The sequence below is a fragment of the Argiope bruennichi genome, chromosome 6 (genome assembly GCF_947563725.1).
Source record: "Argiope bruennichi chromosome 6, qqArgBrue1.1, whole genome shotgun sequence".
In the NCBI taxonomy this organism is placed as follows: domain Eukaryota; kingdom Metazoa; phylum Arthropoda; class Arachnida; order Araneae; family Araneidae; genus Argiope; species Argiope bruennichi.
This window is the reverse complement of record NC_079156.1, coordinates 110722584-110729159: the sequence shown is the minus strand read 5'-3', so window position 1 is coordinate 110729159 and position 6576 is coordinate 110722584. Positions and strand designations below refer to the sequence as shown.

Below are 6576 nucleotides of genomic sequence, written 5' to 3'. Positions count from 1 at the left end.
CACCATGGCATCAGCAGTCTTAGATTTTGAAGGATTTCAACTCTCTCCGGGACGTTTTATCGTCAAAGCGATGGCAGTGTGTGCTGTTAATGATGATACTTTCTGTGGACGATGGCTTTTTAAATCACCTCATTCTTTCGATAGGTTGGATCGTAAGAAACAAAGTACTTACTCTTGGATTACTAAATTCCTTCATCAGATCGAATGGAACGATGGTGAATTACTTTATGATACCTTTCGCTGTGTGTTGACAGTCATATTCGAAACGTTTTCCTATATTTACGTAAAAGGACTTGAAAAAAAGAAATTCTTAGAATTTTTGACCGGGCGCGAAATATTAAATCTTGATGATTCTGAATGTCCCAAAATAAAAGATTTACCGAATTTGGATTTGCTGTGCCCCTACATGCACGGAAAAAGTTTCCATCATTGTGCCGTCTACAAAGCCAAAGCATTTGCTAGATATCTGGAAAGTATATAAAGTCCCTTGATGAGCACTTTTTATCAAATTAATCATCACCATGTGTACACTACAACAGTTAGAGTATTTGAAAGCTATTTGTAAAATTAAATCGAAGAGTTCAGTTTTCAAAACGTGTCCATTATCAAAGCTCTGTGCGAATGTGCACTTAATGTACTTCGAGGAAATGTCTCACTAAAAGACAAAGGAATAAACTAACTCCTTATAAGGCAAATTTAAGAAAACTTTCGGACAGGAAGATACCCCTATATAAGAAGAGGCAACTTCTCATTCAGCATGGTGAAGAATTTTTATCTGTTTTGTTACCAGCTGCCATATCTGTGATTAGTTCTCTCATTAATGGAGTACACTAAAAAAATGGTCTTAATACCCGAAAATCGGGCAGAATTTGTGGATCATTTATCTGATTTAGATACTAAAATGCAAAATATTCTTCAAAGGAAGGATCTGCCAGAAAGTAAGAAGGTAAACCAATATTTACAGATTCTTCTAAAAATACAACATTACCAGGAAACGCCAGAAACAACTGAAAGTCAAGAATTAGAAACCAGCATAAAAGAAACAGAAGAAGATATCATTTCGACAAAAATTTTAAAGGCTGCACCTGTTAGGTATTCAAAGACTGTAAAGAATATTTTAGATTTCTTAAAATCTAACTATACAACATTATCGTGGACTCCTGAAGGAGAAATTGTTTACAAGTGTCAGAGAATACCAAGAACTAACATTGTGAATTTAGTCACAGACTTACTTCGGAACAGAAAGAAGTCCCCCACAGGATTCAAAGAATTTCAAGCAGCCCTGAAGGAAATGAACATCCCTGCCTCTTATATTATTAACAGAAAAATATTTAAAGATAATGCTGTAGCAAAGACAAAACAAATGTATGCAAAAAGAAACACATGGATAACATATTGATGTATTATTATTTCTTTTTATTTTGCAATAAAAAATAGAAATTATATATAACAAATGTTTTAATTTTTTTCTTCTCATGAGCATGAGAAAACAACATGAGCAACATTTATAGGATATTTTTTAACGAAAAGATAATATTATTAACAAGTGAACAAACACCATATGGATATGAAACAAAGTAAATGGTATTTTCACTTTTGTTCTTAATACCCATATGGAAGTGTGGAATAGTCTTTTCGTATAATTCTCTTATCATACACCATCCTGTATGCCTTTATTTCTTTTTTATTAATAACTTTTCTTCTTTTGGCATCTCTGGTGATTTTATTTGGGGTTTCAAGAGGAATTGTTGTTTCGAGATCCATATTTTGTATCAATGCCTCCATGGCTTCAAAATTTAATTTTTTAACATTCATGGAACTTAAAGTGAAGCCTTTAACTTTGCAGCATGTTTCTCCACTTTTTGTTTTGAAGGCATAATTTTTTGGTCCACCTGCAAAAAATAAAAAGCCAAAATTAAATGTTATACACTTCTCTCTCTCTCTCTCTCTCTCTCTCACACACACACACACACACACACACACACACACACACACACACACACACACACACACACACACACACACACACACACACACACATACACACACACACACAATGAATCTTACCAGAAACAAAAGTTGTTATAGTGTCACCATCCAGTTCATCCGTGAACTCTCAAAGAAAGTTTCCCAAGGGAGGATCGTTCGTGCCATCGCTTGCATAAATGATCGAATCTGTATCGTGATACAGAACACTCTTTCCTAACTTCTCCATTTCATCATACAACTTGATGCGTGCCCAAGCTGTGGTGAAGGAAGCGAGGAATACATTGGTTGAAGCATCTTGAGACACAAATTCCTTCCTGAATTCCCACTGAATAGCGGCTACTTAAGGTGTTGGAAGATATACGTCTTTAATCTGAAAGAAGAACTTTCTGATATTACAACTGTACTAATGTTTAATTTCTATGAGGAAAAAAAGTTTAGAAATCACAGTTCTTACACGATACCTACATTTTTGGAAGGGTCAGCAAATAACTTATTAAACTCAGACAATGTGTGAACGGAATTCAATTGCATTCGTGCAGTATTCATTCCCCATCTGTAGAAAAAAATTTAATATGGATTTTTAAAAAATAATACTATAATGGCTTTTTTCATTTGATAACTGCTATAATTCTCTTCAGATAATTACTCATTTCTTTCTGGTGAACACCATTTTATTTCCAGACACATTTTTTGTGCCTCTTCAGGTAGACTGTTACAGATTAGGACACCTCTCACAGTTGGATGCCACGTCTAGATCACAGAATCGTTCTTACACACTCTTGCTTATATGAAGTCACTAGAAGCTCGGCAAGTTGTCCGTACTGGCTTACTAGTAACATTTTCAAGGAATCAAATTCATTTGTTTTAAAAACCACTAGATGAATCTTAACTGGTCTTAAAAATTGTTATTCTTAATGCCTAATTATCATTTTTTAGGAACAAATTGAAATTCTGTCAGAGCAATGCATTTTGTAAAAAATAAGTTGCAAAAATAATGAAAAAAGGTATTAGCCTAATATAAAACTTATAAAAATCACATATTTTCACTCACTTTGTTACAGGAAAAAATTACAGTAATTTAATCATTAAATAATGCTGATGCCTTGTGTTCAAAATCTTGTCGCACAAGAAAGATCTGCAGATAGTCAGCGTTGCTCGGAGGTAAAGAACGCGCTTGCAACGAACAAGGTCATGGGTTAGAACGAAAGCGAAATCCCATTAATTTAAATGTTGAACTTTAATCTGAAAATCTTATTATTCATTTGTTAATATTCTATAAGCTTCCAGAACTTTCTAAAACCTTCTTTATAATTCTAGATTATTCCGTAAAGGTATAAATTCCGAGTTCCGCAAGCCGTAGTGTCAGTTCTTCGCCTGCAGGTTAGAGTTGCTTAAAGCTAATAAACTTGATATAGTGTTGCTTTCTGATTTGTTATTCTTCTCACCTTCGTCACAATATATATATATTTTTTATCTTGGTGAATTTTTGACAAAATATCCCATTTAATCATAATAATAAAACAGGTAGAAGACACAAAATTAGCGATGTGGGATGGGAAAATTCTCAAGGGTATATACCCAAAGCCTGGATATTTTATAAATTAATATAATAATAATAATAACAGAAAGTAGATAGACAATGAAACATCTACATAGTTTTTTAAATATCCTTCAAAAAGTATTTTATATACATAATGTGTTTTTGAATGGCCATTCGAATTTAAATTTTGTGTTTTAATTTAAACTTTAAGCAGTAAAAGTAAAATTTTTTCCTCTTAAAATTGCAAATGGGTTTCCTTTTAGTTAGATTTTAATCCTGACATTTATATTAAAATTAAGAGCAAAAAAGTATATTAAAGTTCATGATCCAGATAAATCCTGTCTATCAAAGAAACTGCAAAAAAAAAAAAAAAAAAAAAAAGGAGTGTGTGTCTAATATAAGGTCAGTTATTTACAACAGATTCAGCTACAAAGTAATTTACGATCCTTGCTGCTGAAATCATTTTACAAAAATACTTTTGTTGAAAGTAATATAAATGAATATACTTTCAGAATAATTCACATTTAAAAACTCTCAACTCATGAGTAATGAGTAGGGCGAAGAGATTTTCCTCCAACTTATGCATCTGAAACAAGGTTCGTAGCTTCTGGCGGCTACGAACTTTATTAAAACTTATTAAAATATGCCTTTGGAATTCAAAAAAACGTTAAGGTAATTTGATTTATTAATCCAAAAAGAATTATAAGCAATTATATATTACGTTTTAGTTTCTATTCTCAGCGCTTTGTAATTAAAAAACCAAACTCAACATTTCATTTTGTTTCAAAAAGGGTTAATATTTTTAGACCACATATTTTATGAAGGATCCATGCAATAAAATTGTATTTTTGCTCTTACTGGTTCATGTTTTTAATTGTAAAGAAATTTAAAAATTCTCATATTTCTAGTTTTCTTCTTATTAGCTTATTGTAATTCTAAATATGCATTCTATACATATTTATATTATATATAAATATCCTAAATCACAGCAGTGCATGCATTTTACATCTGCTAAAAATAGATATTAAGGTATTTTAGATCACTATACACAGCAATATAAAAATCAAGATTATTCAAACAATTTAGAGATTAATTAACGTCATGGGTGGTAGTTATTGGAAATCTATCCGTATATACATTCAAAGAAGCATATTCTATTTATCGAACAAATAAAGCCTTTGCAGAAATAAAAATCGACATAATTTCTTTTCAATAACATTTTTTCGACCATTGTTGCTGTTTATAAATGATATTTGTTAAGTAAAAATATGTTAAACCTACACATATGTCGCATTAGAAATTCACTAAGCATTGCTATCATTAAAAAAAAATGAAAACAAAATTCCTGGTACCCACTTATTGTGCTATAATTTTAAAACAAATATAAAAATGCAAATTGTTTTTTTACATAGCGAGTTAGTTTGCCAAAAAGACAGTAAATTGCCAAGATAGAAAAAACTTGCATTTAGCTCACGTGATTTAGACAGCCAATGAACGTTAAGTTGCTCAGATCCTTGCTTGTGGTACAGACGCTTGTTTTCTCTTTCCTTTGAATGCCAAAAGTTGCATTTAATAATATTGGTAAGTCAAGAGTTCTTAATGGAATTCTGCTATACACAAAGCACCAATGGACACTTCTACATTTAATTTTAAATTGTCCTTTTAATTAATGACATTAATCTTCATTATCGCGAAAAATTTTCGTTGGATTAAATTTTAAATTAATTCGTTGAATTAAATTTTATACAACTGAAGTGTAAAATTTTAAATATAATGAATATACTTAAAATGAAAACAATTCAAAAGAATATCACTTAAAAAAATAAGTAACTATTTACAAATTTTATTTCATGATGTAAAAAATAATATGCTTATAAATAATGTTTATTTTTTTAGAATTTTTAACAATCACTGTAATTTAAATGGCAAGCTATGTCCACTTTGAAATATGAAAACTTGAACATTGAGCTTTCAATCAAAAGCTGCATTTTAACCATAAATATATTTGAATATTTGGGATGCCTTTTTTTTTTTTTTCATTTTGTTTAAACCTTATTTTTATTTACAATATCTTGTTGTGCAGCAGCATGAATTTTTAAATAATATTTATAATTTCAAGTTATGATGATAATAGAAGAAGTAACATAGTACAAAAAAAAAAAAAAAAAAAAACTCTGACTTAGAATGTAAGTATAAATTTGAAATGTTTCACATTTGTATTAGTAGTAAAAAAGAAAACAGTATTAATTTAAACTAGAAAATAGTAAATAATTATATTTTATTTATTATCTTTATGTGTTCTATAGATTAATACATGTTTTTTATAATTTGCAGATTACCCTCTGCCTGCTAAGTCGAAAATTGTAATTTACAAAAATGTCAAGACTATTACTAACAATTAAAAGTGGGTAAGATTATATTTTAAATATTATTAATAATTTTAATTTATAATATTTAATAATTTTACAAACAACTAACTTGTATTTTTCATTGGCAAAACTTTTGCAATTATTATACCGTATAATCAATCAATCACTACAGAGAAATGCTAATCTAAAGATGACTTGACCAATGTATTTACAATACAACAAATTATAAAAACTCTAATTAGCGAAATTGAGTTATGCTGTGTAAATATAATCTTATTTCTTTTCCTTTTGGATGTCTTTATATGAAGTTTTAATTCTATGTAATCTAGAATTTCTTTCTCTATCTAATGAGTACAAAAATACGTGAAATTTACATATATGTAGTAAATTACTTACATTGAATGCAATTTCAATTTTATACTAATTTATAAATTCAATGCATATGAACATATAAATTTTGGTTATAAATAGTTACAATGCATTTAAGATATTTTTAATCCTTATAGACATTGTTTGAATTTTTTGGGTGTAATCATTGACCTCATTACTATTTAAACTGCAAATTGGAGTATAAAGAATAAATAAATACTTGTCACATATATCAGATACTCTTAGAATAGCATAAAACTTTCTTTGTAAATATGTGTATATTACCAATTAAATTGTAATCTGGAATAT

At 29.3% G+C, this 6576-nt stretch overlaps 1 long non-coding RNA gene across 1 annotated transcript; it reads right to left on the bottom strand.

The window, feature by feature from the left end:
- Positions 1 to 1502: 1502 nt before the first annotated feature.
- LOC129972333 (uncharacterized) lies at positions 1503 to 3859 on the bottom strand. The gene is made up of 3 exons (XR_008784848.1): positions 2455 to 3859; positions 2068 to 2359; positions 1503 to 1892 (listed from the first exon to the last, which is right to left on the bottom strand). It is a non-coding gene; the product is annotated as an uncharacterized LOC129972333 (long non-coding RNA).
- Between the last annotated feature and the right edge of the window lie 2717 nt (positions 3860 to 6576).